Genomic DNA, 21,346 nt, shown 5'->3' with positions numbered 1-21,346 from the left:
GTGTTTCTACCTCGCTGAATCTAAACATATATGCAACTTCCTAAAAGGAACCAACACACAGCAGATGAGTTCGTAATAAGCGGGTCTTCTGTTTTTTAAACGCATTCTTACTGCTAACTCCTTTATGCGTCTCTAGGGCTTGAAATAACTGTTTCTGCATTCTCTAAAGAAAGGGTTTCTGAACTGCTGGAAACACACATCAGTTTAACTCTGGCTGTTGAATACACACCTTGACAACCATTCTGCTAGATAGCTCCGTTTTGGTTTTAGAGCAAGGTATTTCTCTTTACAGCCTGTTCTCCCATCCACTCTGGAATGTCCCAACGCAGCTTTTAGAAGTAACGTGTTTCAACCTCGTTGAATCTAAACATAGATGCAACTTCCTAAAAGGAACCAACACACAGCAGATGAGTTCGTAAGAAGCGGGTCTTCTGTGTTTTAAACGCATTCTTACTGCTGACTCTTGTAAGCGTCTCTAGGGCGGGAAAAGACTGTTTCTGCATTCTCCAAAGAAAGGGTTTCTGAACTGCTGGAAGCACACAACAGTTTAACTCTGGAAGTTGAATAAACACATTGACAACCATTCTGCTAGATAGCTCCGATTTGGTTTTAGAGCAAGGTATTTCTCTTTACAGCCTGTTCTCCCATCCACTCTGGAATGTCCAAACGCAGCTTTTAGAAGAAACGTGTTTCTTCCTCGCTGAATCTAAACATAGGTGCAACTTCCTAAAAGGAACCAACACACAGCAGATGACTTCGTAAGAAGCGGGTCTTCTGTGTTTTAAACGCATTCTTACTGCTAACTCTTATATGCGTCTCTAGGGCTAGAATTGACGGTTTCTGCATTCTGCAAAGAAAGGGTTTCTGAACTGCTGCAAACACACATATGTTTAACTCTGGAAGTTGAATACACACATTGACAACCATTCTGCTAGATAGCTCCGTTTTGGTTTTAGAGCAAGGTATTTCTCTTCACAGCCTGTTCTCCCATCCACTCTGGAATGTCCAAACGCAGCTTTTAGAAGAAACGTGTTTCTACCTCTCTGAATCTAAACATAGATGCAACTTCCTAAAAGGAACCAACACACAACAGATGAGTTCGTAAGAAGCGGGTCTTCTGTGTTTTAAACGCATTTTTACTGCTAACTCTCATAAGCGTCTCTAGGGCGAGAAAAGATAGTTTCTGCATTCTCCGAAGAAACGGTTTCTGAACTGCTGCAAACACACATCAGTTTAACTCTGGAAGTTGAATAAACACATTGACAACCATTCTGCTAGATAGCTCCGTTTTGGTTTTAGAGCAAGGTATTTCTCTTTACAGCCTGTTCTCCCATCCACTCTGGAATGTCCAAACGCAGCTTTTAGAAGAAACGTGTTTCTTCCTCGCTGAATCTAAACATAGATACAACTTCCTAAAAGGAACCAACACACAGCAGATGAGTTCGTAAGAAGCGGGTCATCTGTGTATTAAAAGCATTCTTACTGCTAACTCTTATATGTGTCTCTAGGGCTAGAATTGACGGTTTCTGCATTCTCCAAAGAAAGGGTTTCTGAACTGCTGCAAACACACATATGTTTAACTCTGGAAGTTGAATACACACGTTGACAACCATTCTGCTAGATAGTTCCGTTTTGGTTTCAGAGCAAGGTGTTTCTCTTTACAGCCTGTTCTCCCATCCACTCTGGAATGTCCAAACGCAGCTTTTAGAAGAAACGTGTTTCTACCTCGCTGAATCTAAACATAGATGCAACTTCCTAAAAGGAACCAACACACAGCAGATGACTTCGTAAGAAGCGGGTCTTCTGTGTTTTAAACGCATTCTTACTGCTAACTCTTATAAGCGTTTTTAGGGCGGGAAAAGACTGTTTCTGTATTCTCCAAAGAAAGGGTTTCTGAACTGCTGCAAACACACATATGTTTGACTCTGGAAGTTGAATACACACATTGACAACCATTCTGCTAGATAGCTCCGTTTTGGTTTTAGAGCAAGGTATTTCTCTTTACAGCCTCTTCTCCAATCCACTCTGGAATGTCCAAACGCAGCTTTTAGAAGAAACGTGTTTCTACCTCGCTGAATCTAAACATAGATGAAACTTCCTAAAAGGAACCAACACAAAGCAGATGAGTTCGTAAGAAGCGGGTCTTCTGTGTTTTAAACGCATTCTTACTGCTAACTCTTATATGCATCTCTAGGGCTTGAAATGACTGATTCTGCATTCTCCAAAGAAAGAGTTTCTGAACTGCTGCAAACACACATCAGTTTAACTCTGGCTGTTGAATACACACATTGACAACCATTCTGCTAGATAGCTCCGTTTTGATTTTAGAGCAAGATATTTCTCTTTACAGCCTGTTCTCCCATCCACTATGGAATGTCCAAACGCAGCTTTTAGAAGAATCGTGTTTCTACCTCGCTGAATCTAAACATAGATGCAACTTCCTAAAAGGAACCAACACACAGCAGATGACTTCGTAAGAAGCGGGTCTTCTGTGTTTTAAACACATTCTTACTGCTAACTCTTATATGTGTCTCTAGGGCTTGAAATGACGGTTTCTGCATTCTCCAAAGAAAGGGTTTCTGAACTGCTGCAAACACAAATCAGTTTATCTCTGGAAGTTGAATACACACATTGACAACCATTCTGCTAGATAGCTCCGTTTTGGTTTTAGAGCAAGGTATTTCTCTTTACAGCCTCTTCTCCTATCCACTCTGGAATATAAAAACGCAGCTTTTAGAAGAAACGTGTTTCTACCTCGCTGAATCTAAACATAGATGCAACTTCCTAAAAGGAACCAACACACAGCAGATGAGTTCGTAAGAAGCGGGTCTTCTGTGTTTTAAACGCATTCTTACTGCTAACACTTATATGTGTCTCTAGGGCTAGAATTGAGGGTTTCTGCATTCTCCAAAGAAAGCGTTTCTGAACTGCTGCAAACACACATATGTTTAACTCTGGAAGTTGAATACACACATTGACAACCATTCTGCTAGATAGCTCCGTTTTGGTTTTAGAGCAAGGTATTTCTCTTTACAGCCTGTTCTCCCATCCACTCTGGAATGTCCAAACGCAGCTTTTAGAAGAAACGTGTTTCTACCTCGCTGAATCTAAACATAGATGCAACTTCCTAAAAGGAACCAACACACAGCAGATGAGTTCGTAAGAAGCGGGTGTTCTGTGTTTTAAACGAATTCTTACTGCTTACTCTTACAAGCGTCTCTAGGGCGGGAAAAGACTGTTTCTGCATTCTCCAAAGAAAGGGTTTCTGAACTGCTGGAAGCGCACATCAGTTTAACTCTGGAAGTTGAATAAACACATTGACAACCATTCTGCTAGATAGCTCCGTTTTGGTTTTAGAGCAAGGTATTTCTATTTACAGCCTGTTCTCCCATCCACTCTGGAATGTCCAAACGCAGCTTTTAGAAGAAACGTGTTTCTACCTCGGTGAATCTAAACATAGATGCAACTTCCTAAAAGGAACCAACACACAACAGATGAGTTCGTAAGAAGCGGGTCTTCTGTGTTTTAAACGCATTCTTACTGCTAACTCTTATAAGCGTTTCTAGGGCGGGAAATGACTGTTTCTGCATTCTCCAAAGAAAGAGTTTCTGAACTGCTGCAAACACACATATGTTTAACTCTGGAAGTTGAATACACACAAAGACAACCATTCTTCTAGAAAGCTCCGTTTTGGTTTTAGAGCAAGGTATTTCTCTTTACAGCCTGTTCTCCCATCCACTCTGGAATGTCCAAACGCAGCTTTTAGAAGAAACGTGTTTCAACCTCGCTGAATCTAAACATAGATGCAACTTCCTAAAAGGAACCAACACACAGCAGATGAGTTCGTAAGAATCGGGTCTTCTGTGTTTTAAACGCATTCTTACTGCTAACTCTTATAAGCGTCTCTAGGGCAAGAAAAGACTGTTTCTGCATTCTGCAAAGAAAGGGTTTCTGAACTGCTGGAAGCACACATCAGTTTAACTCTGGAAGTTGAATAAACACATTGACAACCATTCTGCTAGATAGCTCTGTTTTGGTTTTAGAGCAAGGTATTTCTCTTTACAGCCTGTTCTCCCATCCACTCTGGAATGTCCAAACGCAGCTTTTAGAAGAAACGTGTTTCTACCTCGCTGAATCTAAACATATATGCAACTTCCTAAAAGGAACCAACACACAGCAGATGAGTTCGTAATAAGCGGGTCTTCTGTTTTTTAAACGCATTCTTACTGCTAACTCCTTTATGCGTCTCTAGGGCTTGAAATAACTGTTTCTGCATTCTCTAAAGAAAGGGTTTCTGAACTGCTGGAAACACACATCAGTTTAACTCTGGCTGTTGAATACACACCTTGACAACCATTCTGCTAGATAGCTCCGTTTTGGTTTTAGAGCAAGGTATTTCTCTTTACAGCCTGTTCTCCCATCCACTCTGGAATGTCCCAACGCAGCTTTTAGAAGTAACGTGTTTCAACCTCGTTGAATCTAAACATAGATGCAACTTCCTAAAAGGAACCAACACACAGCAGATGAGTTCGTAAGAAGCGGGTCTTCTGTGTTTTAAACGCATTCTTACTGCTGACTCTTGTAAGCGTCTCTAGGGCGGGAAAAGACTGTTTCTGCATTCTCCAAAGAAAGGGTTTCTGAACTGCTGGAAGCACACAACAGTTTAACTCTGGAAGTTGAATAAACACATTGACAACCATTCTGCTAGATAGCTCCGATTTGGTTTTAGAGCAAGGTATTTCTCTTTACAGCCTGTTCTCCCATCCACTCTGGAATGTCCAAACGCAGCTTTTAGAAGAAACGTGTTTCTTCCTCGCTGAATCTAAACATAGGTGCAACTTCCTAAAAGGAACCAACACACAGCAGATGACTTCGTAAGAAGCGGGTCTTCTGTGTTTTAAACGCATTCTTACTGCTAACTCTTATATGCGTCTCTAGGGCTAGAATTGACGGTTTCTGCATTCTGCAAAGAAAGGGTTTCTGAACTGCTGCAAACACACATATGTTTAACTCTGGAAGTTGAATACACACATTGACAACCATTCTGCTAGATAGCTCCGTTTTGGTTTTAGAGCAAGGTATTTCTCTTCACAGCCTGTTCTCCCATCCACTCTGGAATGTCCAAACGCAGCTTTTAGAAGAAACGTGTTTCTACCTCTCTGAATCTAAACATAGATGCAACTTCCTAAAAGGAACCAACACACAACAGATGAGTTCGTAAGAAGCGGGTCTTCTGTGTTTTAAACGCATTTTTACTGCTAACTCTCATAAGCGTCTCTAGGGCGAGAAAAGATAGTTTCTGCATTCTCCGAAGAAACGGTTTCTGAACTGCTGCAAACACACATCAGTTTAACTCTGGAAGTTGAATAAACACATTGACAACCATTCTGCTAGATAGCTCCGTTTTGGTTTTAGAGCAAGGTATTTCTCTTTACAGCCTGTTCTCCCATCCACTCTGGAATGTCCAAACGCAGCTTTTAGAAGAAACGTGTTTCTTCCTCGCTGAATCTAAACATAGATACAACTTCCTAAAAGGAACCAACACACAGCAGATGAGTTCGTAAGAAGCGGGTCATCTGTGTATTAAAAGCATTCTTACTGCTAACTCTTATATGTGTCTCTAGGGCTAGAATTGACGGTTTCTGCATTCTCCAAAGAAAGGGTTTCTGAACTGCTGCAAACACACATATGTTTAACTGTGGAAGTTGAATACACACGTTGACAACCATTCTGCTAGATAGCTCCGTTTTGGTTTCAGAGCAAGGTGTTTCTCTTTACAGCCTGTTCTCCCATCCACTCTGGAATGTCCAAACGCAGCTTTTAGAAGAAACGTGTTTCTACCTCGCTGAATCTAAACATAGATGCAACTTCCTAAAAGGAACCAACACACAGCAGATGACTTCGTAAGAAGCGGGTCTTCTGTGTTTTAAACGCATTCTTACTGCTAACTCTTATAAGCGTTTTTAGGGCGGGAAAAGACTGTTTCTGTATTCTCCAAAGAAAGGGTTTCTGAACTGCTGCAAACACACATATGTTTGACTCTGGAAGTTGAATACACACATTGACAACCATTCTGCTAGATAGCTCCGTTTTGGTTTTAGAGCAAGGTATTTCTCTTTACAGCCTCTTCTCCAATCCACTCTGGAATGTCCAAACGCAGCTTTTAGAAGAAACGTGTTTCTACCTCGCTGAATCTAAACATAGATGAAACTTCCTAAAAGGAACCAACACAAAGCAGATGAGTTCGTAAGAAGCGGGTCTTCTGTGTTTTAAACGCATTCTTACTGCTAACTCTTATATGCATCTCTAGGGCTTGAAATGACTGATTCTGCATTCTCCAAAGAAAGAGTTTCTGAACTGCTGCAAACACACATCAGTTTAACTCTGGCTGTTGAATACACACATTGACAACCATTCTGCTAGATAGCTCCGTTTTGATTTTAGAGCAAGATATTTCTCTTTACAGCCTGTTCTCCCATCCACTATGGAATGTCCAAACGCAGCTTTTAGAAGAATCGTGTTTCTACCTCGCTGAATCTAAACATAGATGCAACTTCCTAAAAGGAACCAACACACAGCAGATGACTTCGTAAGAAGCGGGTCTTCTGTGTTTTAAACACATTCTTACTGCTAACTCTTATATGTGTCTCTAGGGCTTGAAATGACGGTTTCTGCATTCTCCAAAGAAAGGGTTTCTGAACTGCTGCAAACACAAATCAGTTTATCTCTGGAAGTTGAATACACACATTGACAACCATTCTGCTAGATAGCTCCGTTTTGGTTTTAGAGCAAGGTATTTCTCTTTACAGCCTCTTCTCCTATCCACTCTGGAATATAAAAACGCAGCTTTTAGAAGAAACGTGTTTCTACCTCGCTGAATCTAAACATAGATGCAACTTCCTAAAAGGAACCAACACACAGCAGATGAGTTCGTAAGAATCGGGTCTTCTGTGTTTTAAACGCATTCTTACTGCTATCTCTTATAAGCGGCTCTAGGGCGGGAAAAGACTGTTTCTGCATTCTCCAAAGAAAGGGTTTCTGAACTGCTGGAAGCACACATCAGTTTAACTCTGGCTGTTGAATACACACATTGACAACCATTCTGCTAGATAGCTCCGTTTTGGTTTTAGAGCAAGGTATTTCTCTTTACAGCCTGTTCTCCCATCCACTCTGGAATGTCCAAACGCAGCTTTTAGAAGAAACGTGTTTCTACCTCGCTGAATCTAAACATAGATGCAACTTCCTAAAAGGAACCAACACACAGCAGATGACTTCGTAAGAAGCGGGTCTTCTGTGTTTTAAACGTATTCTTACTGACAACTCTTATACGCGTCTCTAGGGCTTGAAATGACTGTTTCTGCATTCTCCAAAGAAAGTGTTTCTGAACTGCTGCAAACACACATCAGTTTAACTCTGGCTGTTGAATTCACACATTGACAACCATTATGCTAGATAGCTCCGTTTTGGTTTTAGAGCAAGGTATTTCTCTTTACAGCCTGTTCTCCCATCCACTCTGGAATGTCCAAACGCAGCTTTTAGAAGAAACGTGTTTCTACCTCGCTGAATCTAAACATAGATGCAACTTCCTAAAAGGAACCAACACACAACAGATGTGTTCGTAAGAAGCGGGTCTTCTGTGTTTAAAACGCATTCTTTCTACTAACTCTTATAAGCGTCTCTAGGGCGGGAAAAGATTGTTTCTGCATTCTCCAAAGAAAGGGTTTCTGAACTGCTGCAAACACACATATGTTTAACTCTGGAAGTTGAATACACACATTGACAACCATTCTGCTAGATAGCTCCGTTTTGGTTTTAGAGCAAGGTATTTCTCTTTACAGCCTGTTCTCCCATCCACTCTGGAATGTCCAAACGCAGCTTTTAGAAGAAACGTGTTTCTGCGTCGCTGAATCTAAACATAGATGCAACTTCCTAAAAGGAACCAACACACAGCAGATGAGTTCGTAAGAAGCGGGTCTTCTGTGTTTTAAATGCATTCTTACTGCTAACTCTTATAAGCGTCTCTAGGGCGGGAAAAGACTGTTTCTGCATTCTCCAAAGAAAGGGTTTCTGAACTGCTGGAAACACACATCAGTTTAACTCTGGAAGTTGAATACACACATTGACAACCATTCTGCTATATAGCTCCGTTTTGGTTTTAGAGCAAGGTATTTCTCTTTACAGCCTGTTCTCCCATCCACTCTGGAATGTCCAAACGCAGCTTTTAGAAGAAACGTGTTTCTACCTCGCTGAATCTAAACATAGATGCAACTTCCTAAAAGGAACCAACACACAGCAGATGAGATCGTAAGAAACGGGTCTTCTGTGTTTTAAACGCATTCTTACTGCTAACTCTTATATGCGTCTCGAGGGCTTGAAATGACTGATTCTGCATTCTCCAAAGAAATGGTTTCTGACCTGCTGCAAACACACATCAGTTTAACTCTGGCTGTTGAATACACACATTGACAACCATTCTGCTAGATAGCTCCGTTTTGGATTTAGAGCAAGATATTTCTCTTTACAGCCTGTTCTCCCATCCACTCTGAAATGTCGAAACGCAGCTTTTAGAAGAAACGTGTTTCTACCTCGCTGAATCTAAACATAGATGCAACTTCCTAAGAGGAGCCAACACACAGCAGATGAGTTCGTAAGAAGCGGGTCTTCCGTGTTTGAAACGCATTCTTACTGCTAACAATTATAAGCGTCTCTAGGGCGGGAAAAGACTGTTTCTGCATTCTCCAAAGAAAGGGTTTCTGAACTGCTGCAAACACACATATGTTTAACTCTGGTAGTTGAATACACACATTGACAACCATTCTGCTAGATAGCTCCGTTTTGGTTTTAGAGCAAGGTATTTCTCTTTACAGCCTGTTCTCCCATCCACTCTGGAATGTCCAAACGCAGCTTTTAGAAGAAACGTGTTTCTACCTCGCTGAATCTAAACATAGATGCAACTTCCTAAAAGGAACTAAAACACAGCAGATGAGTTCGTAAGAAGCGGGTCTTCTGTGTTTTAAACGCATTATTACTGCTAACACTTATATGTGTCTCTAGGGCTTGAAATGACGGTTTCTGCATTCTCCAAAGAAAGGGATTCTGAACTGCTGCAAACACACATCAGTTTAACTCTGGAATTTGAATACACACACTGACAACCATTCTGCTAGATAGCTCCGTTTTGGTTTTAGAGCAAGGTATTTCTCTTTACAGCCTGTTCTCCCATCCACTCTGGAATGTCCAAACGCAGCTTTTAGAAGAAACGTGTTCCTACCTCGCTGAATCTAAACATAGATGCAACTTCCTAAAAGGAACCAACACACAGCAGATGAGTTCGTAAGAAACGGGTCTTCTTTGTTTTAAACGCATTCTTACTGCTAACTCTTATATGCGTCTCGAGGGCTTGAAATGACTGATTCTGCATTCTCCAAAGAAATGGTTTCTGACCTGCTGCAAACACACATCAGTTTAACTCTGGCTGTTGAATACACACATTGACAACCATTCTGCTAGATAGCTCCGTATTGGATTTAGAGCAAGATATTTCTCTTTACAGCCTGTTCTCCCATCCACTATGGAATGTCCAAACGCAGCTTTTAGAAGAAACGTGTTTCTACCTCGCTGAATCTAAACATAGATGCAACTTCCTAAAAGGAACCAACACACAGCAGATGACTTCGTAAGAAGCGGGTCTTCGGTGTTTTAAACGCATTCTTACTGCTAACTCTTATAAGCGTTTCTAGGGCGGGAAAAGACTGTTTCTGCATTCTCCAAAGAAAGGGTTTCTGAACTGCTGCAAACACACATATGTTTAACTCTGGAAGTTGAATACACACATTGACAACCATGCTGCTAGATAGCTCCGTTTTGGTTTTAGAGCAAGGTATTTCTCTTTACAGCCTGTTCTCCCATCCACTCTGGAATGTCCAAACACAGCTTTTAGAAGAAACGTGTTTCTACCTCGCTGAATCTAAACATAGATGCAACTTCCTAAAAGGAACCAACACACAGTAGATGAGTTCGTAAGAATCGGGTCTTCTGTGTTTTAAACGCATTCTTACTGCTAACTCTTATAAGCGTTTCTAGGGCGTTAAAAGACTGTTTCTGCATTCTCCAAAGAAAGGGTTTTTGAACTGCTTCAAACACACATATGTTTCACTATGGATGTTGAATACACACATTGACAACCATTCTGCTAGATAGCTCCGTTTTGGTTTTAGAGCAAGGTATTTCTCTTTACAGCCTGTTCTCCCATCTACTCTGGAATTTCCAAACGCAGCTTTTAGTAGAAACGTGTTTCTACCTCGCTGAATCTAAACATAGATGCAACTTCCTAAAAGGAACCAACACACAGCAGATGACATCGTAAGAAGCGGGTCTTCTGTGTTTTAAACGCATTCTTACTGCTAACTCTTATATGCGTCTCTAGGGCTAGAAATGACGGTTTCTGCATTCTCCAAAGAAAGGGTTTCTAAACTGCTGCAAACACACATATGTTTAACAATTGAAGTTGAATACACACATTGACAACCGTTCTGCTACATAGCTCCGTTTTGGTTTTAGAGCAAGGTATTTGTCTTTACAGCCTGTTCTCCCATCCACTCTGGAATGTCCAAACGCAGCTTTTAGAAGAAACGTGTTTCTTCCTCGCTGAATCTAAACATAAATTCAACTTCCTAAAAGAAACCAACACACAGCAGATGACTTCGTAAGATGGGGGTCTTCTGTGTTTTAAACACGTTCTAACTGCTAACACTTATATGCGTCTCTAGGGCTTGAAATGACTGTTTCTGCATTCTCCAATGAAAGGGTTTCTGAACTGCTGCAAACACACATCAGTTTAACTCTGGCTGTTCAATACACACATTTACAACCATTCTGCTAGATAGCTCCGTTTTGGGTTTAGAGCAAGGTATTTCTCTTTACAGCCTGTTCTCCCATCCACTCTGGAATGTCCAAACGCAGCTTTTAGAAGAAACGTGTTACTACCTCGCTGAATCTAAACATAGATGCAACTTCCTAAAAGGAACCAACACACAGCAGATGAGTTCGTAAGAAGCGGGTCTTCTGTGTTTTAAACGCATTCTTACTGCTAACTCTTATATGTGTCTCTAGGGCTAGAATTGTCGGTTTCTGCATTCTCCAAAGAGAGGGTTTCTGAACTGCTGCAAACACTCATATGTTTAACTCTGGAAGTTGAATACACACATTGACAACCATTCTGCTAGATAGCTCCGTTTTGGTTTTAGAGCAAGGTATTTCTCTTTACAGCCTGTTCTCCCATCCACTCTGGAATGTCCAAACGCAGCTTGTAGAAGAAACGTGTTTCTACTTCGCTGAATCTAAACATAGATGCAACTTCCTAAAAGGAACCAACACACAGGAGATGAGATCGTAAGAAGAGAGACTTCTGTGTTTTTAACGCATTCTTACTGCTAACTCTTTTATCCGTCTGTAGGGCGGGAAAAGACTGTTTCTGCATTCTCCAAAGAAAGGGTTTCTGAACTGCTGCAAACACAAATCACTTTAACTCTGGAAGTTGAATACACACATTGACAACCATTCTGCTAGATAGTCCCGTTTTGGTTTTAGAGCAAGGTAATTCTCTTTACAGCCTGTTCTCCCATCCACTCTGGAATGTCCAAACGCAGCTTTTAGAAGAAACGTGTTTCTACCTCGCTGAATCTAAACATAGATGAAACTTCCTAAAAGGAACCAACACACAGCAGATGAGTTCGTAAGAAGCGTGTCTTCTGTGTTTTAAACGCATTCTTACTGCTAACTCTTATATGCGTCTCTAGGGCTTGAAATGACTGATTCTGCATTCTCCAAAGAAAGGGATTCTGAACTGCTGCAAACACACATCAGTTTAACTCTGGCTGTTGAATACACACATTGACAACCATTCTGCTAGATAGCTCCGTTTTGGTTTTAGAGCAAGGTATTTCTCTTTACAGCCTATTCTCCCATCCACTCTGGAATGTCCATACGCAGCTTTTAGAAGAAACCTGTCTCAACCTCCCTGAATCTAAACATAGATGCAACTTCCTAAAAGGAACCAACACACAGCAGATGAGTTCGTAAGAAGCGGGTCTTCTGTGTTTTCAACGCATTCTTACTGCTAACTCTTATATGTGTCTCTAGGGCTTGAAATGACGGTTTCTGCATTCTCCAAAGAAAGGGTTTCTGAACTGCTGCAAACACACATCAGTATAACTCTGGAAGTTGAATACACACATGGACAACCATTCTGCTAGATAGCTCCGTTTTGGATTTAGAGCAAGGTATTTCTCTTTACAGCCTGTTCTCCCATCCACTCTGGAATGTCCAAAGGCAGCTTTTAGAAGAAACGTGTTTCTACCTCGCTGAATCTAAACATAGATGAAACTTCCTAAAAGGAACCAACACACAGCAGATGAGTTCGTAAGAAGCGTGTCTTCTGTGTTTTAAACGCATTCTTACTGCTAACTCTTATATGCGTCTCTAGGGCTTGAAATGACTGATTCTGCATTCTCCAAAGAAAGGGATTCTGAACTGCTGCAAACACACATCAGTTTAACTCTGGCTGTTGAATACACACATTGACAACCATTCTGCTAGATAGCTCCGTTTTGGTTTTAGAGCAAGGTATTTCTCTTTACAGCCTGTTCTCCCATCCACTCTGGAATGTCCAAACGCAGCTTTTAGAAGAAACGTGTTTCTACCTCGCTGAATCTAAACATAGATGCAAATTCCTAAAATGAACCAACACATAACAGATGAGTTCGTAAGAAGCGGGTCTTCTGTGTTTAAAACGCATTCTTACTGCTAACTCTTATAAGCGTCTCTAGGGCGGGAAAAGACTTTTTCTGCATTCTCCAAAGAATGGGTTTCTGAACTGCTGCAAACACACATCAGTTTAACTCTGGAAGTTGAATACACACATTGACAACCATTCTGCTAGATAGCTCCGTTTTGGTTTTAGAGCAAGGTATTTCTCTTTACAGCCTGTTCTCCCATCCACTCTGGAATGTCCAAACGCAGCTTTTAGAAGAAACGTGTTTCTACCTCGCTGAATCTAAACATAGATGCAACTTCCTAAAAGGAACCAACACACAGCAGATGACTTCGTAAGAAGCGGGTCTTCTGTGTTTTAAACGCATCCTTACTGCTAACTCTTATATGCGTCTCTAGGGCTTGAAATGACTGTTTCTGCATTCTCCAAAGAAAGGGTTTCTGAACTGCTGCAAATACACAGCAGTTTAACTCTGGCTGTTGAATACACACATTGACAGCCATTCTGCTAGATAGCTCCGTTTTGGTTTTAGAGCAAGATATTTCTCTTTACAGCCTGTTCTCCCATCCACTCTGGAATGTCCAAACGCAGCTTTTAGAAGAAACGTGTTTCTACCTCGCTGAATCTAAACATAGATGCAACTTCCTAAAAGGAACCAACACACAGCAGATGAGTTCGTAAGAAGAGGGTCTTCTGTGTTTTAAACGCATTCTTACTGCTAACTCTTATAAGAGTTTCTAGGGCGGGAAAAGAATGTTTCTGCATTCTCCAAAGAAAGGGTTTCTGAACTGCTGCAAACACACATATGTTTAACTCTGGAAGTTGAATACACACATTGACAACCATTCTGCTAGATAGCTCCGTTTTGGTTCTAGAGCAAGGTATTTCTCTTTAAAGCCTGTTCTCCCATCCACTCTGGAATGTCCAAACGCAGCTTTTAGAAGAAACGTGTTTCTACCTCGCTGAATCTAAACATAGATGCAACTTCCTAAAAGGAACCAACACACAGCAGATGACTTCGTAAGAAGCGGGTCTTCTGTGTTTTAAACGCATTCTTACTGACAACTCTTATACGCGTCTCTAGGGCTTGAAATGACTGTTTCTGCATTCTCCAAAGAAAGTGTTTCTGAACTGCTGCAAACACACATCAGTTTAACTCTGGCTGTTGAATTCACACATTGACAACCATTATGCTAGATAGCTCCGTTTTGGTTTTAGAGCAAGGTATTTCTCTTTACAGCCTGTTCTCCCATCCACTCTGGAATGTCCAAACGCAGCTTTTAGAAGAAACGTGTTTCTACCTCGCTGAATCTAAACATAGATGCAACTTCCTAAAAGGAACCAACACACAACAGATGTGTTCGTAAGAAGCGGGTCTTCTGTGTTTAAAACGCATTCTTTCTACTAACTCTTATAAGCGTCTCTAGGGCGGGAAAAGATTGTTTCTGCATTCTCCAAAGAAAGGGTTTCTGAACTGCTGCAAACACACATATGTTTAACTCTGGAAGTTGAATACACACATTGACAACCATTCTGCTAGATAGCTCCGTTTTGGTTTTAGAGCAAGGTATTTCTCTTTACAGCCTGTTCTCCCATCCACTCTGGAATGTCCAAACGCAGCTTTTAGAAGAAACGTGTTTCTGCGTCGCTGAATCTAAACATAGATGCAACTTCCTAAAAGGAACCAACACACAGCAGATGAGTTCGTAAGAAGCGGGTCTTCTGTGTTTTAAATGCATTCTTACTGCTAACTCTTATAAGCGTCTCTAGGGCGGGAAAAGACTGTTTCTGCATTCTCCAAAGAAAGGGTTTCTGAACTGCTGGAAACACACATCAGTTTAACTCTGGAAGTTGAATACACACATTGACAACCATTCTGCTATATAGCTCCGTTTTGGTTTTAGAGCAAGGTATTTCTCTTTACAGCCTGTTCTCCCATCCACTCTGGAATGTCCAAACGCAGCTTTTAGAAGAAACGTGTTTCTACCTCGCTGAATCTAAACATAGATGCAACTTCCTAAAAGGAACCAACACACAGCAGATGAGATCGTAAGAAACGGGTCTTCTGTGTTTTAAACGCATTCTTACTGCTAACTCTTATATGCGTCTCTAGGGCTTGAAATGACTGTTTCTGCATTCTCCAAAGAAAGGGTTTCTGAACTGCTGCAAATACACAGCAGTTTAACTCTGGCTGTTGAATACACACATTGACAGCCATTCTGCTAGATAGCTCCGTTTTGGTTTTAGAGCAAGATATTTCTCTTTACAGCCTGTTCTCCCATCCACTCTGGAATGTCCAAACGCAGCTTTTAGAAGAAACGTGTTTCTACCTCGCTGAATCTAAACATAGATGCAACTTCCTAAAAGGAACCAACACACAGCAGATGAGTTCGTAAGAAGAGGGTCTTCTGTGTTTTAAACGCATTCTTACTGCTAACTCTTATAAGAGTTTCTAGGGCGGGAAAAGAATGTTTCTGCATTCTCCAAAGAAAGGGTTTCTGAACTGCTGCAAACACACATATGTTTAACTCTGGAAGTTGAATACACACATTGACAACCATTCTGCTAGATAGCTCCGTTTTGGTTCTAGAGCAAGGTATTTCTCTTTAAAGCCTGTTCTCCCATCCACTCTGGAATGTCCAAACGCAGCTTTTAGAAGAAACGTGTTTCTACCTCGCTGAATCTAAACATAGATGCAACTTCCTAAAAGGAACCAACACACAGCAGATGACTTCGTAAGAAGCGGGTCTTCTGTGTTTTAAACGCATTCTTACTGACAACTCTTATACGCGTCTCTAGGGCTTGAAATGACTGTTTCTGCATTCTCCAAAGAAAGTGTTTCTGAACTGCTGCAAACACACATCAGTTTAACTCTGGCTGTTGAATTCACACATTGACAACCATTATGCTAGATAGCTCCGTTTTGGTTTTAGAGCAAGGTATTTCTCTTTACAGCCTGTTCTCCCATCCACTCTGGAATGTCCAAACGCAGCTTTTAGAAGAAACGTGTTTCTACCTCGCTGAATCTAAACATAGATGCAACTTCCTAAAAGGAACCAACACACAACAGATGTGTTCGTAAGAAGCGGGTCTTCTGTGTTTAAAACGCATTCTTTCTACTAACTCTTATAAGCGTCTCTAGGGCGGGAAAAGATTGTTTCTGCATTCTCCAAAGAAAGGGTTTCTGAACTGCTGCAAACACACATATGTTTAACTCTGGAAGTTGAATACACACATTGACAACCATTCTGCTAGATAGCTCCGTTTTGGTTTTAGAGCAAGGTATTTCTCTTTACAGCCTGTTCTCCCATCCACTCTGGAATGTCCAAACGCAGCTTTTAGAAGAAACGTGTTTCTGCGTCGCTGAATCTAAACATAGATGCAACTTCCTAAAAGGAACCAACACACAGCAGATGAGTTCGTAAGAAGCGGGTCTTCTGTGTTTTAAATGCATTCTTACTGCTAACTCTTATAAGCGTCTCTAGGGCGGGAAAAGACTGTTTCTGCATTCTCCAAAGAAAGGGTTTCTGAACTGCTGGAAACACACATCAGTTTAACTCTGGAAGTTGAATACACACATTGACAACCATTCTGCTATATAGCTCCGTTTTGGTTTTAGAGCAAGGTATTTCTCTTTACAGCCTGTTCTCCCATCCACTCTGGAATGTCCAAACGCAGCTTTTAGAAGAAACGTGTTTCTACCTCGCTGAATCTAAACATAGATGCAACTTCCTAAAAGGAACCAACACACAGCAGATGAGATCGTAAGAAACGGGTCTTCTGTGTTTTAAACGCATTCTTACTGCTAACTCTTATATGCGTCTCGAGGGCTTGAAATGACTGATTCTGCATTCTCCAAAGAAATGGTTTCTGACCTGCTGCAAACACACATCAGTTTAACTCTGGCTGTTGAATACACACATTGACAACCATTCTGCTAGATAGCTCCGTTTTGGATTTAGAGCAAGATATTTCTCTTTACAGCCTGTTCTCCCATCCACTCTGAAATGTCGAAACGCAGCTTTTAGAAGAAACGTGTTTCTACCTCGCTGAATCTAAACATAGATGCAACTTCCTAAGAGGAGCCAACACACAGCAGATGAGTTCGTAAGAAGCGGGTCTTCCGTGTTTGAAACGCATTCTTACTGCTAACAATTATAAGCGTCTCTAGGGCGGGAAAAGACTGTTTCTGCATTCTCCAAAGAAAGGGTTTCTGAACTGCTGCAAACACACATATGTTTAACTCTGGTAGTTGAATACACACATTGACAACCATTCTGCTAGATAGCTCCGTTTTGGTTTTAGAGCAAGGTATTTCTCTTTACAGCCTCTTCTCCCATCCACTCTGGAATGTCCAAACGCAGCTTTTAGAAGAAACGTGTTTCTACCTCGCTGAATCTAAACATAGATGCAACTTCCTAAAAGGAACCAACACACAGCAGATGAGTTCGTAAGAAGCGGGTCTTCTGTGTTTTAAACGCATTATTACTGCTAACACTTATATGTGTCTCTAGGGCTTGAAATGACGGTTTCTGCATTCTCCAAAGAAAGGGATTCTAAACTGCTGCAAACACACATCAGTTTAACTCTGGAATTTGAATACACACACTGACAACCATTCTGCTAGATAGCTCCGTTTTGGTTTTAGAGCAAGGTATTTCTCTTTACAGCCTGTTCTCCCATCCACTCTGGAATGTCCAAACGCAGCTTTTAGAAGAAACGTGTTCCTACCTCGCTCAATCTAAACATAGATGCAACTTCCTAAAAGGAACCAACACACAGCAGATGAGTTCGTAAGAAACGGGTCTTCTTTGTTTTAAACGCATTCTTACTGCTAACTCTTATATGCGTCTCGAGGGCTTGAAATGACTGATTCCGCATTCTCCAAAGAAATGGTTTCTGACCTGCTGCAAACACACATCAGTTTAACTCTGGCTGTTGAATACACACATTGACAACCATTCTGCTAGATAGCTCCGTATTGGATTTAGAGCAAGATATTTCTCTTTACAGCCTGTTCTCCCATCCACTATGGAATGTCCAAACGCAGCTTTTAGAAGAAACGTGTTTCTACCTCGCTGAATCTAAACATAGATGCAACTTCCTAAAAGGAACCAACACACAGCAGATGACTTCGTAAGAAGCGGGTCTTCGGTGTTTTAAACGCATTCTTACTGCTAACTCTTATAAGCGTTTCTAGGGCGGGAAAAGACTGTTTCTGCATTCTCCAAAGAAAGGGTTTCTGAACTGCTGCAAACACACATATGTTTAACTCTGGAAGTTGAATACACACATTGACAACCATTCTGCTAGATAGCTCCGTTTTGGTTCTAGAGCAAGGTATTTCTCTTTAAAGCCTGTTCTCCCATCCACTCTGGAATGTCCAAACGCAGCTTTTAGAAGAAACGTGTTTCTACCTCGCTGAATCTAAACATAGATGCAACTTCCTAAAAGGAACCAACACACAGCAGATGACTTCGTAAGAAGCGGGTCTTCTGTGTTTTAAACGCATTCTTACTGACAACTCTTATACGCGTCTCTAGGGCTTGAAATGACTGTTTCTGCATTCTCCAAAGAAAGTGTTTCTGAACTGCTGCAAACACACATCAGTTTAACTCTGGCTGTTGAATTCACACATTGACAACCATTATGCTAGATAGCTCCGTTTTGGTTTTAGAGCAAGGTATTTCTCTTTACAGCCTGTTCTCCCATCCACTCTGGAATGTCCAAACGCAGCTTTTAGAAGAAACGTGTTTCTACCTCGCTGAATCTAAACATAGATGCAACTTCCTAAAAGGAACCAACACACAACAGATGTGTTCGTAAGAAGCGGGTCTTCTGTGTTTAAAACGCATTCTTTCTACTAACTCTTATAAGCGTCTCTAGGGCGGGAAAAGATTGTTTCTGCATTCTCCAAAGAAAGGGTTTCTGAACTGCTGCAAACACACATATGTTTAACTCTGGAAGTTGAATACACACATTGACAACCATTCTGCTAGATAGCTCCGTTTTGGTTTTAGAGCAAGGTATTTCTCTTTACAGCCTGTTCTCCCATCCACTCTGGAATGTCCAAACGCAGCTTTTAGAAGAAACGTGTTTCTGCGTCGCTGAATCTAAACATAGATGCAACTTCCTAAAAGGAACCAACACACAGCAGATGAGTTCGTAAGAAGCGGGTCTTCTGTGTTTTAAATGCATTCTTACTGCTAACTCTTATAAGCGTCTCTAGGGCGGGAAAAGACTGTTTCTGCATTCTCCAAAGAAAGGGTTTCTGAACTGCTGGAAACACACATCAGTTTAACTCTGGAAGTTGAATACACACATTGACAACCATTCTGCTATATAGCTCCGTTTTGGTTTTAGAGCAAGGTATTTCTCTTTACAGCCTGTTCTCCCATCCACTCTGGAATGTCCAAACGCAGCTTTTAGAAGAAACGTGTTTCTACCTCGCTGAATCTAAACATAGATGCAACTTCCTAAAAGGAACCAACACACAGCAGATGAGATCGTAAGAAACGGGTCTTCTGTGTTTTAAACGCATTCTTACTGCTAACTCTTATATGCGTCTCTAGGGCTTGAAATGACTGTTTCTGCATTCTCCAAAGAAAGGGTTTCTGAACTGCTGCAAATACACAGCAGTTTAACTCTGGCTGTTGAATACACACATTGACAGCCATTCTGCTAGATAGCTCCGTTTTGGTTTTAGAGCAAGATATTTCTCTTTACAGCCTGTTCTCCCATCCACTCTGGAATGTCCAAACGCAGCTTTTAGAAGAAACGTGTTTCTACCTCGCTGAATCTAAACATAGATGCAACTTCCTAAAAGGAACCAACACACAGCAGATGAGTTCGTAAGAAGCGGGTCTTCTGTGTTTTAAACGCATTCTTACTGCTAACTCTTATAAGAGTTTCTAGGGCGGGAAAAGAATGTTTCTGCATTCTCCAAAGAAAGGGTTTCTGAACTGCTGCAAACACACATATGTTTAACTCTGGCTGTTGAATTCACACATTGACAACCATTATGCTAGATAGCTCCGTTTTGGTTTTAGAGCAAGGTATTTCTCTTTACAGCCTGTTCTCCCATCCACTCTGGAATGTCCAAACGCAGCTTTTAGAAGAAACGTGTTTCTACCTCGCTGAATCTAAACATAGATGCAACTTCCTAAAAGGAACCAACACACAACAGATGTGTTCGTAAGAAGCGGGTCTTCTGTGTTTAAAACGCATTCTTTCTACTAACTCTTATAAGCGTCTCTAGGGCGGGAAAAGATTGTTTCTGCATTCTCCAAAGAAAGGGTTTCTGAACTGCTGCAAACACACATATGTTTAACTCTGGAAGTTGAATACACACATTGACAACCATTCTGCTAGATAGCTCCGTTTTGGTTTTAGAGCAAGGTATTTCTCTTTACAGCCTGTTCTCCCATCCACTCTGGAATGTCCAAACGCAGCTTTTAGAAGAAACGTGTTTCTGCGTCGCTGAATCTAAACATAGATGCAACTTCCTAAAAGGAACCAACACACAGCAGATGAGTTCGTAAGAAGCGGGTCTTCTGTGTTTTAAATGCATTCTTACTGCTAACTCTTATAAGCGTCTCTAGGGCGGGAAAAGACTGTTTCTGCATTCTCCAAAGAAAGGGTTTCTGAACTGCTGGAAACACACATCAGTTTAACTCTGGAAGTTGAATACACACATTGACAACCATTCTGCTATATAGCTCCGTTTTGGTTTTAGAGCAAGGTATTTCTCTTTACAGCCTGTTCTTTCATCCACTCTGGAATGTCCAAACGCAGCTTTTAGAAGAAACGTGTTTCTACCTCGCTGAATCTAAACATAGATGCAACTTCCTAAAAGGAACCAACACACAGCAGATGAGATCGTAAGAAACGGGTCTTCTGTGTTTTAAACGCATTCTTACTGCTAACTCTTATATGCGTCTCGAGGGCTTGAAATGACTGATTCTGCATTCTCCAAAGAAATGGTTTCTGACCTGCTGCAAACACACATCAGTTTAACTCTGGCTGTTGAATACACACATTGACAACCATTCTGCTAGATAGCTCCGTTTTGGATTTAGAGCAAGATATTTCTCTTTACAGCCTGTTCTCCCATCCACTCTGAAATGTCGAAACGCAGCTTTTAGAAGAAACGTGTTTCTACCTCGCTGAATCTAAACATAGATGCAACTTCCTAAGAGGAGCCAACACACAGCAGATGAGTTCGTAAGAAGCGGGTCTTCCGTGTTTGAAACGCATTCTTACTGCTAACAATTATAAGCGTCTCTAGGGCGGGAAAAGACTGTTTCTGCATTCTCCAAAGAAAGGGTTTCTGAACTGCTGCAAACACACATATGTTTAACTCTGGTAGTTGAATACACACATTGACAACCATTCTGCTAGATAGTTCCGTTTTGGTTTTAGAGCAAGGTATTTCTCTTTACAGCCTGTTCTCCCATCCACTCTGGAATGTCCAAACGCAGCTTTTAGAAGAAACGTGTTTCTACCTCGCTGAATCTAAACATAGATGCAACTTCCTAAAAGGAACCAACACACAGCAGATGAGTTCGTAAGAAG

The sequence above is a fragment of the Saimiri boliviensis genome, chromosome 18, assembly GCF_048565385.1.
Source record: "Saimiri boliviensis isolate mSaiBol1 chromosome 18, mSaiBol1.pri, whole genome shotgun sequence".
In the NCBI taxonomy this organism is placed as follows: domain Eukaryota; kingdom Metazoa; phylum Chordata; class Mammalia; order Primates; family Cebidae; genus Saimiri; species Saimiri boliviensis.
The sequence above is the reverse complement of the archived record's forward strand: the minus strand, read 5'-3'. Positions refer to the sequence as shown.